The 24,101-nt window shown below is 37.7% G+C and overlaps 2 pseudogenes; both read left to right on the forward strand.

The window, feature by feature from the left end:
- Positions 1-10,721: 10,721 nt before the first annotated feature.
- On the forward strand, positions 10,722-15,589 carry LOC149240786 (putative thimet oligopeptidase pseudogene; annotated as a pseudogene).
- Positions 15,590-15,687: 98 nt separating this feature from the next.
- On the forward strand, positions 15,688-20,376 carry LOC149240787 (putative thimet oligopeptidase; annotated as a pseudogene).
- The last annotated feature ends 3,725 nt before the right edge of the window (positions 20,377-24,101 follow it).

Genomic DNA, 24,101 nt, shown 5'->3' on the forward strand with positions numbered 1-24,101 from the left:
TATGAGAAGTTTATAGAGGCACGACAAGTAATATTAGAGAAATTTGTTAGACACCTAATCTCTAAGGGTTGGTAGTAAGAAATCTAACAATCATGGGAGTCCAAGAGACTTCTTGGGATATGAAACCAAGAGTCAATGAAAAGTTATTTATATGTACATTCTTGTGAATAATAAAGTATCACATGATTTATCTAATATTGTATATTTTTTATGGGAGTTTAACATGGTACCATAGTAGTTGTATTCCTTCCTTGATCAAGTTTTAGCTGCTACCTTTATGGCCTATATCTATATCTCTCCATTGGATTTGTCATTCTGACCCAGTCGAATCTGTGCTTTCTTGGTATAACCTTCCCTTAGCTAGCGTTTTTTTTTCCTTTCCTAGGGTTTCTACCATTTCTATGCATATAAAATACCTACAAAAGTGCTAAATACAGTAAGTCCTACTCATAAAACTACCAAGAAGTCTTCCAATTATGCCCCCTTTTAGTTTGTTATACCTCTTGTCCTCTAATCTTGCATTCACTTAGTAGTTTTTTTTATACCCTTGTTAGATATATCAACCTACATAATATGTATCCCAACGAATGCATAAATGAATATGAGAGTGTTTGTATGTTTTATGAAACCTATAGGTATACCATTTTGGTAGTTGTTTCTATGTGTTGCCATCCTCACAAATAATTTTCTTCCATTGGTCATCTCATGGGTGGTTTCACACCCTAAGGTTCACCACATTCAACCTCATTAACATCCTCATGAATTTTATTTGTTTTTTCTTCCCTTAGAGAAAGGGAGGGTAGTGGGCTCTCACTCTGTAGCTATATTCCCTTCTGGTTTTACCTTATAAAACCATTCGTACTCAGCTTTGGAGGTGCCTCTGTAGCTCTCTTTTTCTGTTTGGTTAATATACATAACATAAATTTATTTTACTTGTATCGTTTTTCACTACATCCTAAAGTTGCTCGCTTGCAAGTGGACTTTGAGCTAAAATTCACAATTCCTCTTCTAGTACCATGGATCGAGAAAAAGATGCAAGTTCAAAACACTTTTGGAAAGGGAATTAGACACCTTAGTTCTATTTATAATCCACTTGTGTACCCATAAAACATGGAGCTTCTTACAAAACCATAATCTGAAAGACACATCGTCTTTTATGATGGTTGATGCTAAAGAAGTCCACAAAAAACTAGTGCAAATAATCCATTTTCTTGCAAGTTCTTCCTTTCTCTCTATTAATGGTGGAGTGTGGAATATGTTTATGTGAATTTTGAGTTGAAACTAGTGGATTTTCAAAAAGTTTTTTAGACTAGAAAAAACATAGTTGGAGTATGAAAATCTTCTAGGATTGAAACTGAAGTGGGAACTCGAAAGGTGTGATAATCCTATATAAAATTGGATCTACCTTAGCTATAAGGAGGTTCTATTCAGTTGCTTCACCAATGGACATATGCTTGACACAAGGTTCATGAATCAAAATTTCTGCCATCTACAAAGATTGTGGGAGCTCCAAAGTGGAGGAACACGAAGTTGATGAAAGCTTCTTGTGTGATATTCTTAGATTAGTTTCTAATCTCTCCATGGGAAGTTACGTGATGAATGTAAAATTTTTTACGTTTTGATGAGGCCAACATGGAAGCACACCACTTGTCAAAGACTATCAAATGACAACAATCATGACGCATGTGGAGTTTTGAGAGGAAGAATTAAATTTGAGAGTATATCATTGAAGGACCATGTAATATTTCTCTCTATTGATATTAAAGAGAAGTGACATTTTGGGTGAGGTGCTAGGTGGAAAAAAATCTCCTGGACAATGTCTAGTATAATATTGAAGATGGTATTTTATATTGTTTAAGAAGATAAAGTGTTGAAGACACTCCACTACATTGATGTTTTTGTTTCCCATGCCTCGATATTGGGTTAAAAATGTTTAATTATTTCCTTAATTATCATTTTGGAACACACTCTTTTCAGCACTAGTGGGGAGAAAAAAAATATCTTAACATTGGATAAAATTTGTAGAAACAATTTGAGTTGATCTAATCCAATACAATGTTAATGGAAGGATGAGCATTTCATAAGCCTACTCTTCCTCTCTTCTTATTCTCCTTCAAAAAATTTCTTTTGGACAATCGAGGACTCAAATAATTGACTACACCCATTCTTTTGTTAACTTTGAAATGTTTGAGAAATGACTCTAATTAGTGAAGTATTAGATTTATTGAAAAATCTAATACACTCTACTGTTCATGATATAGCAAAAATAAACAAGGTCTCTCTTGTTGATATTAATATCTATTCACATTATGCATAAGAGAAGATCGAGTTTTTGTAGCTTGAATCTCAACTACAACAAGATAAGTTACAACAAAAGAGTGACCATTTAGAATTGGTTCTTGTTCAAAATGACTCCCTTTTTGAGTTTGAATTTGACTCCCATCAACAATCAAAGATTGATCAAATCAGTGACATTTAGGTTGATTCACATCAAGTGCCAATTTTAGGAGCAATTTCATAAATATGTATAAGTTTAGGTTGTTTTTTCTCTAGACCATCATCAAACCTTGGGAAGAAGTTGTTAATAACAAGAATAGAACTAGTCTTGTCTATTACAGGGATGTTTCCTTATACACTCTAGACTACTCCAAACCCATCAAGTTTCAAAGTGTTGGGTTTCTTCAAGGTAGCACATCTTCATCTCTTCCAAATTCTACTCCTCTTCCATAGCCAGATATTATTAGATGCAGAAATTATGATTGCGTTGGCTGGTGAAAGATCAATGTTTTGATATTCATCCATATGAGCATTGTGATAAAAATACTCATGATTCAGTTAGATTCTCTAGAAACAAAAATCTTTCAAGAACAACTTAAGATTCACTTTAGATGGATCACTTCTTTGCAATTGTCTTCTATTATCACCACAAAAATGGTCATCTAGGCTAATTTACTAGATGGATCGAAGTGCACCATGTAAACCTAATTTTACCATAGTAAAATTGCTTTCACTGTGAGAAATTACTTAATAAACCACCTTTGTTAAGTAATTTATAGCTAAACCCATGAAGAATAATGAAATAAATCACTATTTATTCGATTTTCTTATAGGAATAATTAATTAAACCATTGTTCAATTATTATTCCTTGTCATATTTGACCCAATTATGAAAAATAAACACATAAATCATTAATTATGTTATTTTTCTCTAAGAATAATTAATTAAGCACTAGTTAATTATTATTCTTTGTTAGATTTGACTAAATCCCTTAGGAACAATTAAATAAATCATTATTTATTTATTATTCCTTAACTAATTTCTTGAGATGATAAATAAATAATATATTTATTTATTATTTCTAAATAAAAGTTTAAATACTTTTTCCCTCCCAAGCAAATATAACAAAATATTCCAAGCGGTTATTCCAAGAATAAGGTTAATAACATTTTATTATTGCTCATTATTCAAGGATAACTAAATATTTCGTTATAAATAGAAGGTTTTCCATTCATTATTCACTTTTGATTATTTTCATTGCTGCACCCACTTTTGTAACTCTGATTATTTTCATTGTCACACACCATATTTTTGTCAGGTTTACACATTATAGAGGAGAGACTCTACATAAGCTGAAAACATTTGAGGATAGCTAAGAACCCATCCCATACAGGGGGATTGATAACATTTATTTGTTCCCTTCATAGGTGTTATACTAAAGCTATTCTTTGTATATCTGGTTTCCATTGGATGATTAGAGTTATTACTATTTCATTTTGCTGTTTAACTATGATTGTGGCATAGATCAGAATTTTGGTAGATTTTGTTTCTATCAATTGTTGCAGATCTACAATGTTTAGCAGCCATTTATGTTGTTGAGATTGTTTGTCATCCACAATCTTAAGTGGGTTCTTTTCGTACATCTTTGAGAAGAGAACACTACAACAAAATTGGTGACTTCGCTGGGGAATTTCTGATTTTTGCCAATCACAAAATTGGCAACTCCACTGATTTTATACTTTAGATCCAAAAACCTGGGTGACCTTCAGTTTTCAGCTTAGGGTATCTTCTTTTTTCAAGTCTCTTAATGTTTCCTAGCTTTTTAACCTTAGATCTGTTAAATTTCTGACTTTCGCAAGCTTTCAAGTCTTTTTCGGAGGTCACAGGAACCAATTGTGACAGAGGCAACATTTCCTTTTTCTGAGATTTGCCGACTGGGATTCATGGAGAAAAAATCACACTTTTAGCCCAAAAAGTGTTATCTGGACTCCATAGCGCACATTTTAGACCAAAAAGTGCGATCTCACCTGAAAACATGTCAGTACCTGTGATTTTTGGGTTTTTATCAGATCTGTTTCTGAGTTTTAGTGACAGCTGTATACTGGGTTGTTTGAATTTGTCTCATCCTACTTAGACCTTGATCTCATCTGATTTACTCGTCGAAGTGTAATTTAGCCCCCTAGGGATTCTAGTACGCTTCCACCTTTATAGTAGGAGTTTATTTGAGTGAGTAGTCTGAGTTTCTATAGCACTTTCAACCATATTTTCCATATCTGTACCCTTATCTTTCAAATATATAAAGATAAGTTGTCACCATCCATAGTTTCGTATTAAAACTTGTTTGGTCATTGACCTTATGGTCCCATCGGTTGTCCTAGGTGTTTCACCCATCTCCCTATCTTTTTGCAGTGATCTTCCTCTCTGGTTTTTTGTTGTTGCTGCACCACTTTCCAGCAGCTTAGTGTCACTTGATCCCAATCACACTGAGAATTAGATCTATTGACCTTTTTAGTGTGTTTTCTGTTGATTTAGCCACCAACCAACACAACGTTTTCAAACCCAATCTGGGTGGGGTTTAGTTAATTGGTTTGCTGTTAATTTTCTGTTGTTAATTTCAGTTTATTTTCAACAAGTGTTTTTCCTTTTTAAAAACATGATCCAATCTTAATCAATAAATACACTTGCACACATAAACACACCTTAAGTGAAGGGTGCTTGGTTTACACCGCCAAGCCAAGACTTAACATAATAAATTTATCTCCGCTCATTGAGAGAAAGGCATATTGTTGATCTCCCTTCACCATTTTAGTGTCACGTGTGTATTACCACCAATATGTCACCAAGGTGTTTGTCATGGAGATTATTAGGCCTTCACCCCCAGTTTCTGCTTGGGAATATTACCCCTCCCTATTGGGTTTGAGTTCATAGCCCTCCGAGTCCCCACACTGACTCTTCTCCTGGTTCATTTGATTTCTCATCGAATTCCAAGCCTCCTTCACCACATATCGTCACCATGTCTGGACCCACAACTAGTGTAGGAACCCAACCTGGTGTTGGCTCCGGTTCTATCTTGGTGGTCACATCAAGCGAAATGGTCTTAGGAACCATTTCGGCAGCCCCCATGCTCCCTTTTATGGCTGGGTTAAGTCTACCATATTTTAGCCAGTTGATAAATGACCCAAAACACCATGATGCTGGTTGGCCTTCTATGCCGATTAAGCTTCCATTAGACATCCCAAATTTTGAGGGTAATGCTATAAAGGATCCTACCAACCATGTCCAATCCTTCCACATGTGGTGTTCATCCAAATCCATTACCGATGAATCCATTTGTCTTCGGCTCTTCCAACATACGCTCATTGGAGATGCTGCAAAATGGTATGTAGACTAGTCCACCGCATCTCATTTCATTTTCACAACACTTTATAAAGTGTTCCTTTCATATTTCCAATTAACTCTCTGGTACGACACTGGTATAGAGCTACTGACCTCATTTCGTCAGTCCTCTGCCACTCACCTTTCCAACCATGTTCAAGAGTGGCATTGAAGGAGGAGCACATGTCGTGCCCTACCTTTCGAAGGTCATTTCTATGTAGATTAGTTTGTTAGGATCCTTTTAGCACCCATTGGAAATGATGTCGCGTCCCATTTTCCTTAGATTGAGGAAGAAGCTCTCCAAACTGCTCTAAGATATGACCTGATTTATGTGTAATATGGTTATGTCTATGCCATCATTCCCGACCTCCCTTGTCTTGAAAGTGCCAGTGCACCGAGGTAATCTCACACTGCTGACAGTATCGTTGGAACCCTGTCACATCCTTCACCATATACTCAGCAAAGTTATGGCTATCCACAGGGGGGAACCAATTCCTCCAACACTTATGCCCCTCCTGCTAGCAACATGTTTTTAGGGCCCCAACCTGTCTACCAAACTATTACTCCACCTTATGCACAACCGAGCCCTCCATCCCCTCAAGCATTAGCATCACAGCCTCCCATGCATCCTCAGCCCCAGTACCCACCTCCCTGTTAGGGTTAAGTGTTTGTGCAACATAGTGTGACCAATCCCCAAAATTAGAAGAAAAGGAATAAGGGGAAAGGTAACAAGGGTAACTAGGGTAATCAAGGTAATCAACCTAGTGAACCCTAGGGGAACCATCCTAACACTAACAACCAACAACAGGGCAGCCAACCTAAACATAATAAGGTTATTCATACGGACAAGCCTTATGCATGTTGTGGGGTACATGGCCATTATACACACCTGTCCTCTCTTACCCGAGATGCGCCAAATGTGGGAAACTCAAGCAGCTTCTAGAGTTCCACAATCACCTCAGAATCCTACGCCATCTCAACCGACAATGCTTAAAAATCCTTTCCCTCAGTAAGGATTTTTTGTTGCTCAACCTTAGCCTGATTAAGCAACCCATCTCCCCAACCTTTTGGTCCTATTGACTACTAGATCCTTATGATGAATTTTGATGAGGTCAATCCCTTTGATATCAACCCACAACTCAGTCGCGTCAATATGACAAGCCATCAACTTCATCTTCCATTGAGTTTGTTGTATCTCTGAGATGATAATGGTCAGCTATCATGCCATGGCATCTAGGATATTTGTTTTTGGGGTTTTGGTTTTAATTTTGGAGGACCAATGTATGAAACATATTTAAAATAGTGATGCCTAACCTTTTTGAATGATACTAATATGTAAACAAAGGGTTGCTATTAAAATCCACACAGTGATTAAGCTTATCTGGTGATGAGTGGAAATAGAAAGATGATATGCCTATTATAGTTTTCAAATAGAAAATCAAATAAAAATAAGTAAGAAAACCTTCAAACAATGTTTAGAAAGTTTAACAAAATATGCCCAAGATTACAAAGAGACTGATGATTTTATGATTTAGAGGGAATTACTTTAACAAATAGTTTTTGTAATTCTTTCTCTTTAAATATGATCACTTCAGAGAGATTCTAGTATTAACTGAAACACAACTACTCCTACCTGGTTATCTTTGTAAAACTTCAAAATATGAAGAAAAAACAGTGAATGAAAACTGGAAAAACTTACAGGAAATACGAAACTGTATGAACTGAAATTCAGAATCCTTCGCTTTGCTGTTAATGACTCAGAAAAAGTTGAGTACATTTAGTGCTTACAAATATTTCTTCAAGGGTGCAACCCTTAATAACTCGTGAAAGAGAGTTATTTATACAAGTTTTAGTGCTAAGAAAATATCTTAAACAAATTTACAAAAATAGCTTAATACAAAATAAGAAAAATGAACTAATAGCCGATCTGTCACTATTTTTGTTGTTGAACTGTTGATGAATGTTCCAAATTTTTTTTTGAATGATGCTGATCTCTTGAGTACTATTCCCCAAAATTCTGAATGTTGTTGATCTGTTGATGACTGTTCCCCAAAATTCTGAAAGTTGTTGATCCTTCTTTTAGTCAAGTAAATCAGTTAACTCTTCCCAGTGTTTATTATCTGGGATAGATAACTTAGTTACCCTTCGATAAACCTCATCCATTTCTATATATTTAGTAAAAGTGGGTTTTACTAGAAATATGTGTCTTGTTTCATTAAGGATGAAAAAGGTATCTCTGAGTGCATTCAGCACAAGCCTTAGTGTTGTTGTACCCTTTATATTTGAAACTATAGCTGCACCGGTCTTGACCTCTGTAAGCTTGCATACATAGTCTTCAATATGCATTAACTTATCATTTATCACAAATATGGAGGGAAAACCCTTACTAGTCAAGGGTTCCAGCCTGCCGAAAAAATGTTGGACTATGATATTAACACTGTTGAACTTTTCTTCCAACTGAAGAATGAGATTTTTCTTTGTAATAACTTTCTTTACTTCCAGTATGGTTTTTGTCCTGTCATCAATACCCAATTCTTGAAGCTCATAACTATCTTTAGAATTTAGAAACTTCATTACATCAATGGCTATCTCTGGCTTGTCCTCCAGTTCTTTTGAGATAGATTCAATGGTTTCTTGAGCTTTTTCCAACAAGTCTTTTTGATAAAAAAATATTTTGATATAAGGGCAGATATCTTTGATTGATTCAGTAGTCTCTTCCCATAAAATCCCCTTTACCAAACCTAGTGTATTTCCAAAGTAATAGTCTTTGACTTCTTTTTTCAATATCTCAATTTGACCTCTTTCCCTCTGCAACTCAATTGTGAGGGAGTTGTCTGCAACTGCTTTCATGTGTTGTAGCGTCTTCAGTTGATCCTGCAATTTCTTAATTTCCTCTATCTGAATAGACATGTTTTCAATAGCTTCAACAAGATCTTCAACTCCTTCTGCTATTCCTGTGGTTGCTGTTATGCCTGAGGAAGAAACTGTAGTTATAGAGACTGTTGTAAGAGGAACTACATCCATTGGAATATTGGCCTTTTTCATAGCTTCCTCTTTCTCTTTGACAAGTTTTTCCATTTGTTCGTCCATCTGTTTTATTTGCATATTGTGTTCCTTAATGAGTTTCATCCTGTCTGATTTCTGAGTTCCAATTTCTTCAATGTCATTAGTCATTGGGTCCTCTGAAGTTGGAAATTTGAGTTTCTTATTTAATGCTGAAATCTTAGTATTTTTCTTCATGACAATTTCTTCTGCCGCCTTTATATCAGAGGGATCATATCCCATATTCAACATCATATTTTCCAAATCTTTGATCTTGGTGTCTTTTGCCAATGAGGAAACTTTCTCAAGCTTGATTGTGACTGTGTATTAGCCAAGGTAACCTGCATATTTGATAGACTCATGGCAGTGTTAGTTAAAGTAGAAGAAATAATTTGGCCAATCTATTTGTGCATCTCAATTTGGTTAATGGGATGTACATATTTAACACTAAATTCAAAGGAGGTTTGCTTTTGGTAATGCACAACAATTCTGGGTTGTGGAATCTGAGCTTGTAAGAAAGCCATCTGCATCTTATCATTCTCAGAGTCAAAGACTGAAAGAATTCTGGCTTGAGAACTGGAGGAATGTTTCTAGAATTGAGTATAAGTGTTCAATTTCAAATCCTCATTCTTCTTCCTAATTTCACCGAAAACATGAAAAATATCATCTTCTTTATCCTTCTGATTGCCTTCACTGGTCTGAATCACCTACTCTTCATGAGATGTGGTGGAATGAGTGGGAGAATGAATATACTGTCCACTAGACTATGTGAAAAGAGATGTCTCTCCAAGTCAATCAAATGTTGTTTTCTGTGACTCATTAGTTACGCTGATCTTCAAGGATATCTTAGGCCTCTTCTTTCTCTGTACAATTCTGAAGCCTTTACTTGATGCTTCTTCTGTAGGGTATGACTACTCTTCCCCTCCTCTTTTAGATGTCTTTTCCTATGAAAGTGGAGTTTGTACATTCGAAGTAGAGACTGCCTGTTCTTCAGCTTTTTGAAGGGTGTTTTCCTTCCATTCTAACTAATTTTTGTATTGCTCAATCTCAAGCCTGGTTGTGTGATGATATGGACTAAATTTATTTTCTACTACGAGTCTTGAAATTAATCCCATTGGGTCATAAGATCAAGTAAAGTTGAGGCCAAAATTCATTTCCTTAAATAACTTATCTACTTCTTCTCCTACTACTCTAGCGTTACAGATGAATGGACTAGCCTGAGATTTTAGCTTAAACTGTGATTTCTTCTTTGCAGCCACAAAATGCACTTCATCTGCATTGAGCCTCTGTCTAATGTATTCTAATGCAAAAATTCTCATAGGGAGGTACTTGAGCAACTTATGAGGTGGAAGCTCATAGCCAAAGACTCTGATCTCTGTATAATTTTGGTAAAGATACCAATCTCCTGTTGTGACTTGGTTAACTGGCTACAAAAATTTTACAATTTAATCAATAATTCTTGGTCTTGGAGTGCTGCTCATAAGATTAATGGTTGTATGAACAAAAAATTCTATGAAATGTTTATATGAAAATTCTTCTTTCTCCTTCATTCCCATAGAAGTCCAAAAGATAATTGTGTTATCACTGAAAATTCTGTTGCCAAAATTGCTCAGACTAGCTTAAGGACAAAGTGCTTTCGCAGCGCATAAATCCTTTTTAGCAGTTTCGCAGCGCTACATGTTTAGGTGGTTTCATAGCGCGCTACGAAATCGGGGATTTGTCCTAATCCATAGCAGACCTTACCCAGCTGTCATGTTTATGTCCACTGGTGAATGCAAGGCTAAGGTAACTGCAGCTCGCTTGTCATATTTTGATGGTGATTATTGGCCAGGCGCTACAAAAGATATGATAATGCAACTTCAACAAGCGAAAGGAAAGACCAAGAAAACTGCAACCAAAAGAGCATCAGAAGCTGCATCACAAGCTGAGCTTGCAAGCAATGCCTCAAAGGATGCTTTATTAATGCAGAAACTTGGGGAGTCCATATCTCCAATGAAAAATGACTTTATTATGGTTCATTTGCAATATGCATGTTCTCATTACTGTCATTTCATTGTTTCTGGCAAACGCTGGGCTTGCAGCCAATGTAAGAGTTGACAATTATGTGATATTTGTTATGAGGTACAACAAAAGCTTGATGAAAGGGAGTGGCATCCTATCAACAGTAAGGAAAAAGCATTTATTTAATTCTGTTGAAGTGACAGATGTTCCTGGAGATACTAGGGATAAAGATGAAATTTTGGAGAGTGAATTCTTTGATACCCGTCAGGCCTTTCTTAGCTTTTGTCAAGGAAATCACTACCAATGTGATACTTTGCCACGTGCCAAGCATTCTTCCATGATGATTCTTTATCACTTACATAATCCTACAGCACCTGCATTTGTAACTGCATGCAATACCTGTCATCATGATATTGAAACAGAGGATGGGAAGCTACGGGTGAATGATAAGCCAACCCATACTTATCCTATACTAAAGCATTGCGAGGTTGGAACAACTAGGAAAGCTGTGGCAGTAGCAAAAGACTAAAGATGCTTGACGGAGAATACAAAGATCCTTGAAGAATTGATCCAATTAAGGCATAAGATGGCACGCTTGCTGGGATATTCTAATTATGCAGAATATGCACTAGAGAATCAGATGGCTAAAACACCTTTAAGGTTATGGAGTTTCTAGTGGATATATCAGAGAATATATCAAATTCAGCTGCTAAGGAACTGCAAAGACTTAAGGATTTGAAGAGAGAGGAGGAAGGAGAAGCTGTATTGGGAATGGAGGATTTACAATACTATATGCACAAAGCAGAAGAACTAGAGTTTGAAATAGATTATGCGACTGTGAAACAATATTTTCCAGTGGATTCTGTTACATCAGGGATTCTGAAAATTTATGAACAGTTTTTTTTGCCTAAAATTTGAGACAGTACAAGCAATCGAAGTTTGGCATCCTGATGTGTCACTATACTCAGTTTTTGATTCATCTTGTAATCAGCTTTTGGGTTTCTTCTACCTTGATGTGTATATTAGAAATGGAAAGTTTTCCCATGCATGTGTTATCCTTCTTTAGGATGGTTGCTTGATGCAAAATGGCACTCGCCAGTTACCAGTAGCTACGTTGATTGCAAACTTCACAAAGCCTACGACAGATAATCCTGCAGTTCTGCGATTTGCAGAAGTGGTTACATATTTTAACCATTTTGTCCATGTGGTACATCATATTTGCAACCATGTATCATTAGCAAAATTTTCGGGGATTAGGGTGGAAACTGATTTTGTTGAACCTTCTAGCCAGCTGCTAGAAAATTTGTGTCATGAAAGTGCAATCCTACAAATGATGAGCGGATTCTATAAGGATATCCATAAACTAGTTCCAGATGAAGTTTGCAGGGCTTTAAAGAAGAAACGAAAATCTTTCTCTGGGCTGAAAACTAAACAAAAGATAGTCTTATGCCTTTTGATCAGATTATTCATACCAGTGAAGTGGTGGATACAAAGGAACTTCTTCGAGATCTTTATCCAAAGGATAGCCCTTACAGTGTTGACAATTTGGTTTCACAGGTTTTGTAAAAGTTGTTTTGAGCCTGCTTTCCGAAGATATCCACTGGAGGAAACCAGGGCAAAGGATACTTTAGAATAGTTGAAAGAATTCTTCTAAAGAGGGTGGAAAGGATTGTTCTAAAAATAGAGGGCACAGCATGTTATTGAACACATGTTTTCCACCTGTTAGATCTCCAGCAAAAGACGGAAAGAGAGCAAAGGAGCAGAGTGATATCCAAGAATTCAACAAGCATGATAAGGACTTTTTCAATTTACTTGAACAAGTTTTTGGCAATGGTAGCTGTGTCACTTCTGATTCAGATATTAAAAGACAAGACAAATCTGGCGCTCCTTTTTCAGGCAATGAAATTGAAGATAAGGTATACAAACAGAGGAAAGTCAAAGACTGTGTTTTTGAAATTATACAGCAGTTTCGTAGCGCGCTACGAAACTGCTGTAGGTGCTGTTTTTAACGCAGACAAACAGTTTGATGGAATAATCAGAAATTGGCAAAGAGAACACCTAGGTGACATGAAAGAGATCAAAGGAGGCTGCTACAGCCATTCAAAATATGCCAGGTGTACTTTTAACAAAAGGTGAAATATTTTAACCTAAGTTTAAATTTTTGGTTATAAAGCCACTTTATTCTCGGTGATTAGGGTTTTAAGGGAGCTGCATACGAGAAGTTTTGGTTGGCACACCTGTCCATCAGAGAAGCCTCCAGAATATCATGAACATGGTGATGCCCTTTATTCTTGGGCTATTAAAGACTTAAAGTTCATGCTGCTGCATATTCGAAGTGATGGGGGACCAGAACCGAAAATTTAGGGATATTCTCAGCCAACACGGAGCAGATCAAAGCCTTCAGTATCCAAAGCCAACATGGGACATTAATTGCTCATCTCATGCCATCTCAGCCAAACGAAGAGGAAGCCAAGTGCCAAAGCTGCAAGGAGGAATCAATTTATGAAGAAGATAGAGTTAGAGTTATAACCAAATTAGAACTCTTTAGAACTTCTGTTAGTGGTTGTTGTATTAAATAGTTTGTTAAAAGCAGATAGGTGTCATTAGTGGCAGTCATCGAGCTCCCCTCATGCTGGAGGAGGAAGCTCCAAGTAGTTAGAGTCATGTTTCTATATATAGCTGAATCATCTATGTAACAAGGGTTGGATGTTTTGGAGAAGACTGTTTTGGTTTATGTATAAACAGATTTCAGTAATGCAAATGATTGTTTTTTCTTCTCAGGATTCACAATGGATCTTCTTGTTCAAATGTGTGATGGTATATTTTCTTTAATGTTCTTTTACAGTTTTGTTAATGCATAATCACTCAGAACTCATGGATCATGCTCTGACTTCCTGTATGCCTTTGCAAACTGTGGTTTCAAAGTTATGTTTGAACATTTAGATGTTGAGTGCCCTGATTTCTATGAAAAGATAGTGTTATTGTTTACTGAGATATGAGAGACTCCATAAGCCCAATGGGAATCAATTCAATGTTGTCCAGCCAGAATACTTGTTCATGTGTGTTATAAGAGTTAGCCATCTTGTCATTAGTCAATATTAACAACTTTTGAGAGAGCCCTCTCAGACTAAGGAGGCTAAGCCTTAGTCAAAAGCCTGGTTTGAAATAGTTACACAGAGTCATACTGATTGGCAGCCTTCAGTGCTTGATTTTGTGATAACATTTTGGTGCGTCTGCCGGGAGCCTGAAGATTATTCTTTCCCAAAATTATGAAGCTGAACTTCTGAAGGTAGCAGGAGCTCAGAAGGTTTTTGAGGCTGCAAATCTACCTTGGCGACTCCATTGTTGAAGAATTCGAAATTCATATATTCATGGTGATTCCACTGGAGTTATGAAGGACCCAGATGCTACCATTCTTATCTCAAGGTATGCATGCATAGACTTTTCAGGAATTCATGGTTTCCCAAATCATTTTCCTAAGGATGCATATTTTCTAAGGAATGGTCCAAAATTCAATGGAGAAGATTTGAGTTTAACTTTGAAGCATATATCAGATTTTTGTGATTTTTCACAGCTTCTTAGAGTTAAACATGAGGATGTTTGCATTATGTTATTCTATGATTCACTTCAAGGGAAATGTAAACAATGGATTGAAAGTTTTCCTATCAAATCCATTAAGTCATTTCAAGACTTATGGCTTATGTTTTTGGAGGAATGGATAGATAGGTCAGAGGTGGTGGCAAACTCTGCTTCAGTTCAAGGTTTCAAACAATGGAATAATGATCATAGTAATGGAGAAACAAATGAAAATTTTCCTTTGTCCTTGTCCTCATATCTAAAATCCTTTGACTGCAAGGCAGAGGATAAGATGAGATTTTTGGGTGAAGTTGCTGAGGACATTGAGAAAGAAAATGAAGGTTTAGAAGGTCAAATTCAGGCATATAGTTTTCATAATCATGATCATTATTTTCAGAAGTTTTCTATGGCAGAACACAAGGAGAGAGTGTTGGTTCCTTTCTCTTTCACGATTGAGGAACTGAACACTGTTGTTGAAGATCAGTTTACACAACCAGAAAGTTACAAGAATCATCAAGCTAATCATGTATTCTGGGATCCTATAGCTGACTACATGGAAGAGTTTTACTCTCCAGTGTTTCAGTTTTCCTATAAAGATCAGAGACAATTTCAGTGGCAGCGGTCATCACACTATCATATTGGCTCTGAACTCTGATGCAGTGAAAGAAATCAAACATCAGATAAGACAAATGATTGGCTACATTGGAAATTTCACATTGATTGAGCTGAAAGAAGTTTGAAATTGATAGGGTAGGTAGGTAGGAAATTGCAAATAAGCTCAAGGTTGACTGAGCATTTTTTTTCAGTAGATGTAGTTTTCTTTCTCCTACAGTGATCATCCAGCTAAAGCCCGAGGTGAAGGCCCAAGGAACTTAAAGAAGATGTTTGTCAAATAAATTTTATAAGGCACTGGACCTGCGAGTTCTTAGTGTACCACAAGGGCACACTATCCCAAGTGGAGCCACTGTTATCACTGAAAATTCTGTTGCCAAAATTGCTCAGACTAGCTTAAGGACAAAGTGCTTTCGCAGCGCATAAATCCTTTTTAGCAGTTTCGCAGCGCTACATGTTTAGGTGGTTTCGTAGCGCGCTACGAAATCGGGGATTTGTCCTAATCCATAGCAGACCTTACCCAGCTGTCATGTTTATGTCCACTGGTGAATGCAAGGCTAAGGTAACTGCAGCTCGCTTGTCATATTTTGATGGTGATTATTGGCCAGGCGCTGCAAAAGATATGATAATGCAACTTCAACAAGCGAAAGGAAAGACCAAGAAAACTGCAACCAAAAGAGCATCAGAAGCTGCATCACAAGCTGAGCTTGCAAGCAATGCCTCAAAGGATGCTTTATTAATGCAGAAACTTGGGGAGTCCATATCTCCAATGAAAAAAGACTTTATTATGGTTCATTTGCAATATGCATGTTCTCATTACTGTCATTTCATTGTTTCTGGCAAATGCTGGGCTTGCAGCCAATGTAAGAGTTGACAATTATGTGATATTTGTTACGAGGTACAACAAAAGCTTGATGAAAGGGAGTGGCATCCTGTCAACAGTAAGGAAAAAGCATTTATTTAATTCTGTTGAAGTGACAGATGTTCCTGCAGATACTAGGGATAAAGATGAAATTTTGGAGAGTGAATTCTTTGATACCCGTCAGGCCTTTCTTAGCTTTTGTCAAGGAAATCACTACCAATGTGATACTTTGCCACGTGCCAAGCATTCTTCCATGATGATTCTTTATCACTTACATAATCCTACAGCACCTGCATTTGTAACCGCATGCAATACCTGTCATCATGATATTGAAACAGAGGATGGGAAGCTACGGGTGAATGATAAGCCAACCCATACTTATCCTATACTAAAGCATTGCAAGGTTGGAGCAACTAGGAAAGCTGTGGCAGTAGCAAAAGACTAAAGATGCTTGACGGAGAATACAAAGATCCTTGAAGAATTGATCCAATTAAGGCATAAGATGGCACGCTTTCTGGGATATTCTAATTATGCAGAATATGCACTAGAGAATCAGATGGCTAAAACACCTTTAAGGTTATGGAGTTTCTAGTGGATATATTAGAGAATATATCAAATTCAGCTGCTAAGGAACTGCAAAGACTTAAGGATTTGAAGAGAGAGGAGGAAGGAGAAGCTGTATTGGGAATGGAGGATTTACAATACTATATGCACAAAGCAGAAGAACTAGAGTTTGAAATAGATTATGCGACTGTGAAACAATATTTTCCAGTGGATTCTGTTACATCAGGGATTCTGAAAATTTATGAACAGTTTTTTTTGCCTAAAATTTGAGACAGTACAAGCAATCGAACTTTGGCATCCTGATGTGTCACTATACTCAGTTTTTGATTCATCTTGTAATCAGCTTTTGGGTTTCTTCTACCTTGATGTGTATATTAGAAATGGAAAGTTTTCCCATGCATGTGTTATCCTTCTTCAGGATGGTTGCTTGATGCAAAATGGCACTCGCCAGTTACCAGTAGCTACGTTGATTGCAAACTTCACAAAGCCTACGATAGATAATCCTGCAGTTCTGCGATTTGCAGAAGTGGTTACATATTTTCAACATTTTGTCCATGTGGTACATCATATTTGCAACCATGTATCATTAGCAAAATTTTCGGGGATTAGGGTGGAAAATGATTTTGTTGAACCTTCTAGCTAGCTGCTACAAAATTTGTGTCATGAAAGTGCAATCCTACAAATGATGAGCAGATTCTATAAGGATATCCATAAACCAGTTCCAGATGAAGTTTGCAGGGCTTTAAAGAAGAAACAAAAATCTTTCTCTGGGCTGAAAACTAAACAAAAGATAGTCTTATGCCTTTTGATCAGATTATTCATACCAGTGAAGTGGTGGATACAAAGGCACTTCTTCGAGATCTTTATCCAAAGGATAGCCCTTACAGTGTTGACAATTTGGTTTCACAGGTTTTGTAAAAGTTGTTTTGAGCCTGCTTTCCGAAGATATCCATTGGAGGAAACCAGGGCAAAGGATACTTTAGAACAGTTGAAAGAATTTTTCTAAAGAGGGTGGAAAGGATTGTTCTAAAAATAGAGGGCACAGCATGTTATTGAACACATGTTTTTCACCTGTTAGATCTCCAGCAAAAGACGGAAAGAGAGCAAAGGAGCAGAGTGATATCCAAGAATTCAACAAGCATGATAAGGACTTTTTCAATTTACTTGAACAAGTTTTTGGCAATGGTAGCTGTGTCACTTCTGATTCAGATATTAAAAGATAAGACAAATCTGGCGCTCCTTTTTCAGGCAATGAAATTGAAGATAAGGTATACAAACAGAGGAAAGTCAAAGACTGTGTTTTTGAAATTACACAGCAGTTTCGTAGCGCGCTACGAAACTGCTGTAGGTGCTGTTTTTAACGCAGACAAACAGTTTGATGGAATAATCAGAAATTGGCAAAGAGAACACCTAGGTGACATGAAAGAGATCAAAGGAGGCTGCTACAACCATTCAAAATATGCCAGGTGTACTTTTAACAAAAGGTGAAATATTTTAACCTAAGTTTAAATTTTTGGTTATAAAGCCACTTTATTCTCGGTGATTAGGGTTTTAAGGGAGCTGCATACGAGAATTTTTGGTTGGCACACCTGTCCATCAGAGAAACCTCCAGAATATCATGAACATGGTGATGCCCTTTATTCTTGGGCTATTAAAGACTTAAAGATCATGCTGCTGCATATTCGAAGTGATGGGGGACCAGAACCGAAAATTTAGGGATATTCTTAGCCAACACGGAGCAGATCAAAGCCTTCAGTATCCAAAGCCAACATGGGACATTAATTGCTCATCTCATGCCATCTCAGCCAAACAAAGAGGAAGCCAAGTGCCAAAGCTGCAAGGAGGAATCAATTTATGAAGAAGATAGAGTTAGAGTTATAACCAAATTAGAACTCTTTAGAACTTCTGTTAGTGGTTGTTGTATTAAATAGTTTGTTAAAAGTAGATAGGTGTCATTAGTGGCAGTCATCGAGCTCCCCTCATGCTGGAGGAGGAAGCTCCAAGTAGTTAGAGTCATGTTTCTATATATAGTTGAATCATCTATGTAACAAGGGTTGGATGTTTTGGAGAAGACTGTTTTGGTTTATGTATAAACAGATTTCAGTAATGCAAATGACTGTTTTTTCTTCTCAGGATTCACAATGGATCTTCTTGTTCAAATGTGTGATGGTATATTTTATTTAATGTTCTTTTACAGTTTTGTTAATGCATAATCACTCAGAACTCATGGATCATGCTCTGACTTCCTGTATGCCTTTGCAAACTGTGGTTTCAAAGTTATGTTTGAACATTTAGATGTTGAGTGCCCTGATTTCTATGAAAAGATAGTGTTATTGTTTACTGAGATATGAGAGACTCCATAAGCCCAATGGGAATCAATTCAATGTTGTCCAGCCAGAATACTTGTTCATGTGTGTTATAAGAGTTAGCCATCTTGTCATTAGTCAATATTAACAACTTTTGAGAGAGCCCTCTCAGACTAAGGAGGCTAAGCCTTAGTCAAAAGCCTGGTTTGAAATAGTTACACAGAGTCATACTGATTGGCAGCCTTCAGTGCTTGATTTTGTGATAACAAATTGATTGCTAGTTCCCTTCTTTATCTAGCTTCTGCAAAGTGAATGGAAACTTGTGTCCCTGAAAATATATAAAAAGATATACAAGTACTGAAGCATACATGAACACTTCTTCAGTATTGAACTAGACAAATTTCTCATGAATGGCCTCAGCTAGAAATTAACTAAAGTTAAAAAGAACAGTGGGTTTGGAACCAATAGAAAAGATTGACAAGAAACCAATGATGGCTTCATCTACATGTTGATCAAAATAGTAACCAAGGAGATAAGAGAGAATGGTGGTAATTTTCTTGGTTCTATATGGGAATATAGATGAATCATAGGGATGGTTTCTTTTAGGCAGAGTGCTATCTATAACTAGGAAAAGTTCTAGGGTCTGAGCTCTTTTGGCGAAATCTAGATTTTGATAGGATTCTGTTAGGCTTTCATGAGAAAAAGAAGTGGTTGGCACAATATTTGGGGCCTACAACATCTAGTCAATGGACTGAGCATTGATGGAGCACATGATTTCTCCTGTAGGTGAGATAATAGCTCTTTGACTGGGGTCATAAGATGCATGACATTTTCTAACAAATTCAGGTGCTCTGTGGATCTGAGGAAATATAGAATGAGGAAGGTGGGAGCCCCAAAGTCCAATTTCATTCGTTTGATTAACAAATTGGTCCTCCATCCAGAAATAGATCTCAAACAAATCAAATTCGGACAAAGACTTATGGATTTTACAGTTTGTGTCAACCAAGGGAGTATGATGGAAGTTAACTTGTTGATGAAAGAGAGGATTTGAGGTTTCTGCAACTTCCCCTTAGGAGAGATTCTGCTAATTGAATTACAAATTGGAAGTGATAGAAATGGGAAGGATTTGGCTGAAACACAGTGATAACAGAAAAACAGTACAATTGAACTAGATTAAGTAAACCTAGATGTCGACTTGCTTGTGCACAGGATAGAAAATTTTCTTGAATGGTGAATTCGTCATTTTGGATGCAAGCTACAAGTATCGAATGATCAATTGAGTTATGTGAATGCATTGTGTAACAATTTTTTATGAAAGAACATGCTTATAAGGCCTAAAATGGAGTGGGTTCGTTAATCAACAGCTCAGTTCGTATTAATTCTTCAACGGGACTGAGAAACAGGTCCATGGAATATTCATTTGTAGGGGTGGTGAATTAAATGGATAATGGGCAAACATGCAGAAGATTGGTCCATGTAAGGTTGACGAGATAGAGGAAGTGACGTGGGAGCGACGGTGATAGAGGAGGCTGAAATCTGCATTTGGGGGTGATTTCGGGCATAAATGGTTTTGGATTTTAAGTCCCAAAATAACAAGGAGTGGGGGTTGGCAGTTTCAGAGGGCGGTTTCTAAAATTGCTGACTTCAGACCCCGCCCCACCCCTGATAAATTTCGAATGGGAAGGGAGGGCCAAGGAGGAATAAGGGTCATCGGATCGGAGGGAGATGCGAGGGATGGAAGGAAAGTGAATGGAGTTTAATGAAGTGAGGTGGAAGGTGATGGTGGGGCTTGTCACACGGAATCTGTCAAGGGTGCGGACACGACTGACCTTCCTAGAAGTCTAAGACATTCTAATGACAAACAAGACAAAATGGAGTGATCTTTCTCTAAATACACCTTTTACAACATGAAAACTACAAGTGTTTAGGCTTACCTTATTCCAAAACGCTGTTGTTGAAGTCCGTTCTTGACGATCCGGATGAGCTCCTCCTTCAAGTCAATTCCTGCAACCACAAACAATCAAACAATTACCAAGCACTTGCATTTCATATAATAAAACATATATTCAACATGCAGACCAAGGAACACATGAAATAACTCATTAACACAAGCTATTGAGAAAAATAAACTAGTTTGTATTAATAACGAAACAAAGAAACTCTTACAACCTGGCCTTGGTGTTGTGCAAGTTCCTCCCAGGGTCCATCAAGGGTTTTCCTCTACTTTGACAAAGCTCACCCTCTCCCAAGTAGAATCAAGTGAAGACAATCTCTCCTCACAAAGGCTCTAATGGAAGACCTAAATCCTGCAGCATTTACCCAAAGAAAATGTATAGCTCCAACCTCTCCTCCTTCTGGCTCAATGCCTTTATTTATAGTGCTGTAAAGAGGTTATTTAGGTCCACTATCAATGGGATCATCCCCCTCTATGGGTGGGATAGCTCCCTTATTGATGGGATAAGTTCCCCCTTAATAGAGATACATGAACCAACTGGAGGCGCATCCATTTCATCAAACCGACCTCTAGAATGTTCTAGAAGTAACCACAAGTAACTTTTTCAAGATAAAACTCGCGCATTTTGCCTTTTACAGAGGGACGCACCTGTCCCTTAACATACAGAGCGTCCATGGACGCAGATTTTGTGAACATGGTCAGCGTCCCCGCAGGTAAGGCTAGAGAGAACCTGCGACCCCAGAGATAAACATAGTTTTTACAAGACTTTCTCTCTTCTTTGAGTTTGAGATGGATAACAGAGGCATGAGACTTGCCTAAGAGGGTAGCATGACTGTTGATTTGAGCCATACTAACTGTAAGTAGTCAAGGTGACATTTTTTAGTGTAACAGATTGCCCCCTAAAGTGCGAAGCCTGGAATAGAATAGGGTTTTGTAATTCTAGGAAGGGTGAAGCGCTTTATCATTTCAAGGATTGCCTTGTGGATGGCCTGGTTGGAACCTGCAATTTTCAACACAAAATACATGGATAAGATTATATCATCACTGAGGTAGGCATTCCCATACTCAGATTCAAAACTTTAACTAATGGACTAACTATTCTGATACAGGAATGATCTTGCAGTACATCATTTTTTATAGACTTTTGTAGATACAGTATGGACGCAGCCATCTGTTTATGATTAGTCTACATAGACAATGAATACAAAACTCCTCGCAGCCTGGATGGTAGAAACTAGATCCAGGGTCTTCACTTCTACTTCCCGAATTGGTACGATTCTAGCCATGTGATTAAATGATTTGATGTCGAACATGTTAGAAACCACTTGATTACCAGTCGATGATGTAAACTGTTAACAAGCGTGAGAGAGACCACCAGTAATGTCAATGGTTCTCAAAGTACCAAGCACAACCCATGAAATGTGAATAGATGTTTTGATGTCGAACACTTCACGGAATCCTTTGATCGAAAGTCAATGATGTAAACTGACGTCAAAGGCGAGAAACCTGCCATTGATGCATGCAGACTTCAAGGTACTGTCGATTCCTAAGTCATCTTTCTAGATAATGTGTCGATGTCGATAGAAAGCGACCCGTTGCAGGCAAGCCCGCAACACGAAATCATTGTTCAAGTTGAAGAAATGTTGCTGTAAGGACTGACTCAGGGATGGTCAAATGGATGACAAGTATTTTGCAGATGAAAGTTTTTTTCTTGCAGACCTCTTGAACACATAACGACACAACAGATGGCTTGGTGACGTATAACTCAAAGTTAACCCCTGGAACCCGGTTAAAGACTTTCAAAGTGATTTGGTCAACTGTGAGGTAAAAGATTTCCCAACCCAGGTGAATGAAAAGTGTCGTGTTCAAGAGCGGTAATAAAGTTTCTTCTGAGACAAAAGGTGACAAATAGGTTCATTCTTCTCTTTTTTCCCCCACCATTTCTGGCAAGTACCTCTTTATTTTTAACAAGCTTGAGGAGGATAACATATGCTTGATTATAAGCTCATCCTTCGGACGAGTCCAACCTAGTTTAAATTCGAACCCTAGGAAGGAGTGGTTCGTTCCTGTTTGTAATTGAACAGGTCCTCTACTGTAAAAGTTTAACGAGCCCAGTATAGGAGAAACTCGGCGTTTTTCAATTTTAGAGAGTCTGAAAAAACTAAAGGAGACTCCACGTTGAACTTTTTCGTATATTTGTGTCCCTCAAGCCCGAAAAAGTATAAAATAATACCTGGGGGAACCGCTTGATCTTGCGACCAAGGAGTACTTTCATAATAGTGTCGTTAACCTGAAAAGTAAAAAGCGATCAAGGACACGTCGTTTTATTTCCTTATCGAGTTCGAAACGACAAAAACCCGGCAATCTTTTCCTGATTTTGCGGTCAGAAAAGAGCTAAAAGGGGACCGTCTTTTAATTTTGTTTTAACGAGTGAAAAAGAAACACTCGGCGATCTTTTCATGTTTTAGGAGTCAGAAAAGGGCTTAAAAGATGACTCTGAAATTTTGTTTGTGAAAAATTACAATTTCCCTCGAAATCCCTTTGTCCTGCACAAAAGCGACACATTACTCATACCTGTTTAAAATAGGCAAAAATACATTCAAAAACATCTTTTCATGGTAAAAAATGAACTAATTCATCCAAAAAACCTATAAAAAGACTTTTTACCATGTCATTTTTACCGTTTCACTGTTGAGGTTGAAAAAGGAGCTTTTGACAAGAAACTTCCCGTGGTCGCTGCGGAAAATCTGACCGTTGGAATCGAACGCCGTCTCATCCAGGTATTTTACACATCCTACTCTGCATTTCTATCCGTTTAGAATCAATTTTTAGGTTTTAGTTTCATTTTTTGGGGGGGTTTTGGTTTTGGAATGCGCCTCTCGGCGGACGCAGGTGCCCTTCGGGTGACCTGCGTCCCCCGACTTTTTCTCATACGGGGAAATGGTCGGAAGACGCAGCCCGCCTTCAGGCCAGCTGCGTCCGGGCGCCCTGTGCTACAAAGCCGGGGTGCGTCCTCCGAGAAACGCGCATTTCAAAACCCCAACTCTCTCAAAAACCACCAAAAATTCCCAAATTAATTTCTAATTGCTATTTTTGATATGCAGGGCATTAATCATGTTAGACTGGAGAGAAAGAGAGCATGTAGAGGAAGATGAAGCTGCGATAAATCATCAACCTTCCCTGGATGCCCTAAGAGCATGCGGATTATACAAATATTGGACCATACCGGGCATGAGGGGCCAGGTAAGATTCTTGGAATGGCTGGTTGAGCGATGGAACGTACAAGAACAATGCTTTTACATAGGAGGGCACCAGCTCGAGATAGAGCCCTCGGATGTATACTTTCTCACTGGCTTGCCAAACAGAGGTGAGCAACTCAGTCTTGCGGGGACTAGGCCGGGTGGCCAATCCCTTGATAGTCTCCGCGAGAATTGGTGCACACCTGGGGCTCACCATTCAAAAGGCATAGAGATACAACACATCACTCTACCGGAACTCAAAGTCATAGCGTTCACGGTTACCAGAATTTGC

The sequence above is a fragment of the Pinus tabuliformis genome, chromosome 8 (genome assembly GCF_031772625.1).
Source record: "Pinus tabuliformis cultivar Carrire ecotype Pingquan chromosome 8, CPIR1, whole genome shotgun sequence".
NCBI classification, from domain to species: Eukaryota; Viridiplantae; Streptophyta; class Pinopsida; order Pinales; family Pinaceae; genus Pinus; species Pinus tabuliformis.